The sequence below is a fragment of the Podarcis pityusensis genome (assembly GCF_964106645.2).
Source record: "Podarcis pityusensis genome assembly, chromosome: 10".
NCBI classification, from domain to species: Eukaryota; Metazoa; Chordata; class Lepidosauria; order Squamata; family Lacertidae; genus Podarcis; species Podarcis pityusensis.
This window is the reverse complement of record NC_138035.1, coordinates 33,209,577-33,217,443: the sequence shown is the minus strand read 5'-3', so window position 1 is coordinate 33,217,443 and position 7,867 is coordinate 33,209,577. Positions and strand designations below refer to the sequence as shown.

The window sequence follows — 7,867 nt, the reverse complement described above, 5'->3', positions numbered from 1 at the left end:
CCCCCCCCAACCCATACCTAAATTCCTTCAACACTGTCCCTCAGGAAGAAACTACAGATTCCAAAGAAGAGCTATATTAGTCTCTTGCAATGAAAAACTTAGTCCTACAGCAGGCTACTATTAACAGATTTTAAAGACTATTGCTTTAACAGATATATTAATACCTGTTCTTGTGAAAGGAAAACTTATTTTATCAGATGCATGACATGGGCAGGAAAAGTATATAACGTGATTTTGTATGTCATAAAATGTAATCAGATATTCAGATTTTGAACAGGGGGGCTGAAAGACAAAGGAAAGCTTGCTGATAGCAGACATAAACTACAGGAATCTGATCCAATCAGTCAACTGAAGTTAATTTGTGACTGACATCAATATGAGCTTGCCATGCTCATCCCTTGTCTGATAACACTCAGTAGGGATATAGTGAAGCTTTAGTGGAGAACATTATGAATATGAATCAGCAACGGTGTCACCATTGGGAGAAAAATATATTGAGTTGCATTAACAGAAATGTCACACACCAGAAATAAAAATATGATTCTACCTGGTACAGACTTGGTGGCCTCAGCTGAAGTGCATTCAGTTAAACATACCGTAAGAAGTCTACAAAGATCCAGAGATCTACAGTTGTGGTTTTAAGAGTGGGATGCAGACATTAGGCCTTCACAGTATAGAGGCAGAAATAGTGAAGACTTGACAGCAATTTGAAATATCTTCAGAGCTGCCACAAGAAAGGGTTGAGGGGAAGGAATGTTTATCAGAGACCCAAAGGAAAGGACAAGAAGCAGTCAAGAAATGTACAGTCAGATGGAACAAGAGATGATGTAAGTTCTCCAGCACTGGCTTTGAAAGAATTTGTATATTTCACGAATGGATTACAACTAGCAAACTCTGCCATTGTGTCGTGTTTTGTTGCCAGAGGATACTCATCCCTTCCAGGTATTTTATATGGGTTTTCTTCACCCCCTCCACCAGTAATACAGCCTGCACCGAAGGGAGAGGGAGGATGGATTTATGAAAAGCTGTCCCTTAAGCCACCAGATGGTGCCCTTGATTCTCATTGGCTGTCTTCTCTCTAAGTCTTTACCTCTGCCAAGATCTTGTGCTGCTCCTTCCACTAGTGGAATTGTATACATTTAGTCCACAACAAATGCAATCAGCTTGTTTATCTGTGATATTATTGCTTCCCATAATAGTTGTGATTATGCCTGTTTGGACACAGATGTTTCATCAAGTATCACGCTACAACATGAAATAGTAAGTTCAGAGTACAGGCTGAATGTCAGCAATAACATCTTCACTATTCCACACCATTCTTATATTAAGATTTCAGATGGCATGATTATATACTTTCATGGTGGCATGGACTGGGACAAGTCTACCTACCTATCACAGAAACATAGACACTAAAATGGTTTGGCCTAAGGGTTCGACCAACAGAGGCTACTGACCTTACTCAAAGCGCTGAACAAAGTCTTCTGAAGTAAAAAGGACTGTTCTTCCACAACACTTGAGAATTAAGCTCCAAAGTAACGAGGCTTAGGTCCAAGCTATCTGAAAGACTGCATTCCCTAATATGCACCTGCCTGGGTTTTGAGATCTTCAGGGGAGGCGCTTCTTTTGGTCCTGCTCCTCTCACAGGCATGCTTGATGGGGATGCAGGAGAGGGCCTTCTTGGTGGCTGCTCCCAGACTTCGGAATTCCCTCCCTAGAGAAGTTTGGCTGGCTTCCTCCTTGCTGTCCTTCTGCCAACAGGTGAAGACTTTCTTTCGACTGCTTTTAATTCTTTTAATTAAAGGGCTGGTGCTGTGCTGTTTCTATTGTAATTATTGGTATGTTTTAAACAGATTTTATATATGATTTTAATTCTATCAATGTTTAATTGTATTTTAATGATTTAGCCTTCTAAGTTTTTAGTGGTTCTTGTTTTTATCTGTAAACTGCCTTGTGTCTCATGGGGGGGGAAGCGGGGTATAAATAAATATATGAGGATGAAGATGGTGATAAATTTGTCCTACTTTGTCTATAGCATCTCATTCATCAACCACATGTTCGTAAAGATCTTGATGCGGCATTCTATCAGCTACCATAGAGATAGAAAATACAGAGATAAAATGCAAAATTCCACAGGGCTTTTCCAGACTTTGTGGCAGTCTAACAGCATAATGCAATTGTTGGGAGAGTATAATTATTTTCGTCTACTAATAATCAAATGTATATTATTAGCAAGAGTAAATTCCCATAAGCATTAAGAGTATACCTGTCATAAAGATGTCTGTGGACCACCTCTGGAGGTTCTCAAGACCTTCTTCAAAGGCATCTCTAATTTATTAGGAAGTTACTGTTTATTATAAATTTATTTCAAAAATCAATAGCATTTTTCATCTAACCATATAATGAGTTAAGTAAAGCATTCTATACATCAGTCCTGAGAAACATACCACAAATGTTAAAAAATATAATAACAATCCCTGTTAGGATATGTTCATGTTACCACTCACTTCGTATCCAGTTTTCGAATCAGATTGAAACTGCTTCAAGAAAACACAAGCCAAAGAGCAATATTTGTCAAGAAACCACAAAATCAATATGGATCATGGCCAATGTTGTATGAAGGTGGCTTTAAAAATTAGCAGTGAGGGCAGACTGGATGAGAAGTAAGCAGTTACCGGTATATGAAAAGACTCTAAATCTGCTCCAGCAGAGCAATCTCCTGCCCACAACAGAGCCACTCCTTGGGAAACCTGATTACTTTATATAAATGAATATTGTTTTTCGTGAATTTTAATATATAGTGTCATGCTTCCTTGTTAGCTGCCTTTGATTTTTATCCTGAAAGACTATAAAAATAACCACTAGTAGCAATAATTAAGAATGATAATATTTGGGTGTCCCAAAGGTTAGTTTGTGGTGCAAAAGTAGCTAAATATAAACTTATTTAGTTTCCTTATTCGATTTGTTCTCTATTTAATTGTATGTTTATTATCACATATAAGCATGTTATCTGTATAATGCAGAGGTAAAATGTGTCTCTTCTCATATATTTTTGGACACCTGACTCCCATCAGCCCCAACCAGCATGTCCAATGGTTAGGGGAGGTGGGTGTTGCAGTCTGCCAACATCTGGATGGTCACAGGTTCCCCCCGCCTGGTTTGAGGTATGTTTTATTCTTGGTCATGGGACATGATGGTAAGGCACCTTGTTGATGACAATCTTTTGGTGGTGTGGATGCTATAACATGGTGTGGCCCAAATCTAGCATACTTCCAATCTATTTCTGATGATTAATTCCTGGTAAGATTTCTGGGGTCCCATTTTGTACTAGGGTCCCATTTTGCACTAGGACAAATATTTTGCTAAGGTACCTCATAGAAGGCAGGTTCCCCTGATAACATGGACATATGATTTTGAATAGCCTTAAGCGTAACCCCTGCCCATCAGGGCCAGTCGTGACCGACTCTAGGGTTGCTCATCTTGCTCAAGCCGCCGGGAGCCAGCGCTGTCCGAAGACACTTCCGGGTCACGTGGCCAGCGTGACTAAGCTTCATTTGGCGAGCCAGCACCAGCGCCGCACACGGAAACGCCGTTTACCTTCCCGCTAGAAAGCGGTCCCTATTTATCTACTTGCACTTAGGGGTGCTTTCGAACTGCTAGGTAGGCAGGAGCTGGGAGCTCACCCCGCCGCAGGGATTCGAACCGCCGACCTTTCGCTCGGCAGGTCCTAGGCTCTGTGGTTTAACCCACCGCGCCACCCGCGTCCCAATGCGTAAACATTACTTTGCTTTAAATCCCCATTTGTTTTATTCTGACTGCGGAAGGATCTCTGAAGTAGAGTGAATTCAGATCTGCAGAAAGGGAAATGGGCCAATTCCAACCTGCAGTTCCAGGAACTAGTTTTTAAAATTTCTTTCTTAATTTTCATAAAATCTATATACTGCTCCATCAAACAAACAAAAAACCTTGAAGTGTTTTACAAAAAAAGGATCAAGAATTAAAATCAGTGCTTTTTTTCTTAAAAAAATATTTAGGGGTACTCTCATTTTCCTACTTGTATTGAAATACTGCCCCTCCATGAGGCCAAATTTAGATTCACAAAATGTTTAGGGGTATGCGTACCCTTGCATCCCCCCAGGAAAAAAAACAGATTAAAATTATCACAAAAATATTACAAACTTATTTAAAAACATACAAAAAGTTTAAACCACACTAGAATAAACTAAAACGAATTAAAGCTCCTACAAATGTTCTGAACGTGTGGGTAGGCTTATCTCCCCGCCGCAAATAATATTGTGAAATCGCTTGCTTGACATCAATAGGCAGGGAGTTCAGTTAGCTTAGCACGGTCAGGAAAAATCAGAGCAAGGTTTTTTGTGTGTGCTTTTGGACACGTGCTGCACTGAGGCAGAAGCGACCCGGCTTTTTCTGCTGCCTTCCCAGACTCGGTTCGAGGTCCTCTCTGCAAAGACTTGGGAAGCAGGGACGGGAGGGGGCAAAGGAAAAGGAAAAGCATATACAGTATATATATATATATTTGCACGTCTGTACATCTGTGTGTGTGCGTGGGGTGGGGAGAGACTTGCCCTCCTACTCTTCAAGGCATCACTGTGAGATGCCAGACCCTAATCAACAGCACCGGTACCTCCAGGCTCGATCCTCATCTTCAGCCCCGGCTGCCGCGAAGAGAGCCAAGCCCTGGCAGCGGCAGCCGCGCTCCTCCTCTCTGTCATCAGCCAGTTTGGCCTGACACATTGAGTAAAGGCAGCCGAGTATTGTCCTAAAAGCGGAGGGGGGGGGGGATAGAAAAAAAGAGAGAGAGAGAGAGAGAGAGAGAGAGAGAAGAGAGAAAAGGAGGGGTGGGAATAATTCAATCAATCACATGACTTGACAGGATTTCTAACCATTTTCTTTTTGTGTGTGTGTGTGCAACAAAATCATATCTATATATTAAAAAAAAACAACACACCACACACACAGCCCCCCTCCCTGCCTCCCCCCACACAGACACACACACACAAAGGAGCTAAGATGGGACAATAAGGAAGCATCTCAAGGTAAGAATGTCCTCCTGGAGGAAAGTGATCTTTACAGGCTTCAAAGATCATTCGTCCTCAGGCTACATCGCTTGGGGGCTGGGGAGCGGGGCTGGCTCGGTCTTCCTGCGGCTGGTGTGCCCAAGGTCCTCAGCAGAGGGGAAGGAGTCGTGACAGGGGAGGAAAAGAAGCTGCTCCTCTGCTCCTACCATGATTGCTCCGTTTCCCACGTTTCCTTTTTGTGTGTGTGTGTGGCTGGGGGGTGGAAGAGAGATGTAGGCGGAAGGGGCGCGGGCAAGATTGCTAAGCTCTTGGAGGTGTGATGGAAAAACTTCCCTTCCCGAACTACTCAGGTTTTAATGGCTCGATAGGAGGAAGTGTGGAAGGAGAGGTATCCAGAGCGAATTCCCCTGGGGTAAAACAACAAGCAACTCCTGGGATCGGGGGGCGGGGGGAGAGGAAGAACCCCAGAAAGTGGAAACAGTTTTTTAAAAACACGACCTCTCTCTTTCTTAAGGTGCGTCAAATAGGATGAATATAACATACACATATGAAATGGATTTCTTCTAGTCTCCTTCCCCCATCCCGGAATTTTGGCAGGTTAATAAAAGCAAAACAAACTATTTCATTTGACTGCGCGGGAAATGAAGCAAAAATGAAAAGACTCATCATCTCGGCGGTGATGAGTCTTGAAGGAAAAATACACCACCCCCCCTTTCAGTGTAACCTGAGCCCTTCCCCCTTTTGGAAGGGATTTGAAGAGCAGGCTGTTGTTGAAATGTATTATTGAAGGCAGAAGGGAGGGAAGCGGTTAGTGGGGAAGGATCTGTCGAGCTCACGTTTCACATTCTTTAGCAACCTTCCTTCTGTTAAGTGTGAGGGACGCACGCGCGCGGGCTTTCAACAATCCCAGCGTTTAACCCTTGGGAACAGATCTTTGCCTTTCTCTGCTTTGAACCAAAGACTTTTCAGACCCGTGTAAACAATGCGCAGGCGCGCGAGTATGTAGGCGGTGGGGAATGCGGGGAGGAGGGCGAGTTTCCCCCCTACGCAGCTATGGAGGAGGTTGAGGGTGGAGTGATTGTTGAAAGCTCTTCAAAGATCCGAATGGAATATATTTTTCTTCGGTGATGTTTTCCATCTGCCGCAATTTATCCTTGCTTGACTCATTGCCAGTTGTGAAACGACTAGGTATCTCTTTTGCTCTTGTCCAACCATCGTTAACGACTTGAAATTCTATAACATTTTAACTGCATGGGTCCATCTAACGTGTTGTCTCCAGTGGATCTGTGCCAGCCTTAACTGGAGATCTTTGGGATGGAAATTGGGACCTTTTTAATGTAAAGCGTGTGCTTTCCCATGGCCCTCTCCTACTGAGGACTCAAACATTGCTGTTTAAAGAAACCCTATTAACCCTGCCCCCTGTAACCTTAGGTCACATTCTTATTTACGTGGTGAATCGTTATTCCCAAAGGAGGAATATTTGGGGAGCTATTCCCAATATGTACTTCAGTTACATGTCAAAGTTTATGAATTAAGTCCCTTGACTTTTCTAATACTTCAGCTGCACTTGTTCAGATAAGTGTGTATGGAAAGGAATATTGAATTATCCAGTTCAAAAATCCACGGGGTTGAGTTGCTCAGGGACACTTTGTAAGCTACGGAAAGGCTGCAGGCTGAAAAGATAACCAGTGTGTTGATGGATTGGTGCCCACTGGGGATGTGGTTGGTTGTGATGATAGCAGCCTCAGTTGAGCAGAGGGGTGTAGGGTTGTCCTTACACCAAAACATCACTGCTTCATGTTGTGTAAAATCATGCCTCTTGATTTCAGAAAGCTACAGCTCAGTAGAAGTCACTGCAGGTTTGAAGGAACCCTTTCCTCTCAAAATGTTCTCACCCAAATTTAGTGTTGAGGGCCTGGGCTGGGGAGAAAATTACTATGACTAAGGACCTGACTTCTTTCTGTACAGGGCTGCTAACCTAAAGGTGTTCACAAGAAATAAAATAAAAGCCCCCCCCCCCGCCCCGGCCAAGAATACATGTTGTAATGCATTTTGATCTATTTCATTCTTCCTACCCAAGTCATTGACCTGGAAGTGAGAGTTTTATGTATGATGGAAAGTTGAGAAGAGATGTAAATACTTCCTGAAATTGTGAAAATGGGAAATCCTGGGTTTATTAGACAAGTGTGGGTTTATTAACCTGCTGTGGTCTGGAGCAGAACTTTGTTGACATCCATCTATCTTGAGACACAATGCAGTGTGTGCCTCCAGGGGTGAAGTAAAACCACCTTATTTTTGCTGTATTAGCAGCACCAAAATGACCTCTCAGGGGCACAAGCCTGGCAGTGTATGTGGAGGTTCTGGGCTGATCCAGGTTGATGATCCCCATGTGCCTCTCACGTCCCTCTGCAGCACAGCTTTCTAAACTGTGTGTTGCGAGTGCGACACATTAGTGTGTCGGCCGCAGCGTGTAGGTGTGTTGCACAAACTCTCCCCATGCTCTTCTTGGGGCTGGAAAGGGGTTAGTTTAACCTCCCGTTTGCTAGCAAAACTGAATTATCGTGTCGCAAAATAATGTATGTCTAAAAAGTGTGTCACCAACATGAAAAGTTTGGAAAGCTCTGCTCTACAGCATGTGCAGAAACTGCCTTCTTGACTGTTGGACCCACTGTTGGTCTCATCCACTGGAGCCTGTCTTTGCATACAGGAGAAGTTCCTAACTCACTGAGGGTTTGAGACCCATCAGCTTCCCTCACCTAGTTTAGCTCACCAGTCAAAGCTCTTTCCCAGGATGTGGCCATTATTGCATGCTGACAGCTTCTGGGAGCCAC

General features: G+C 43.3%; 1 protein-coding gene and 1 long non-coding RNA gene across 5 annotated transcripts in view; one reads left to right on the top strand and one right to left on the bottom strand.

Annotated features, from left to right (window-relative positions):
• Positions 1-3,660: 3,660 nt before the first annotated feature.
• Positions 3,661-5,838, bottom strand: LOC308457781. Its single transcript, XR_013977113.1, has 3 exons — positions 5,580-5,838; positions 4,643-4,777; positions 3,661-4,468 (listed from the first exon to the last, which is right to left on the bottom strand). It is a non-coding gene; the product is annotated as an uncharacterized lncRNA (long non-coding RNA).
• TCF20 (transcription factor 20) overlaps positions 4,847-7,867 on the top strand; it is a 200,220-nt gene continuing 197,199 nt past the window's right edge. For all 4 annotated transcript variants that reach the window (XM_080971883.1, XM_080971882.1, XM_080971876.1 and 1 more), the window contains exon 1: positions 4,847-5,054. The gene's annotated coding sequence lies outside the window, so the exon portion shown is untranslated. The remainder of the gene's footprint in view (positions 5,055-7,867) is intronic.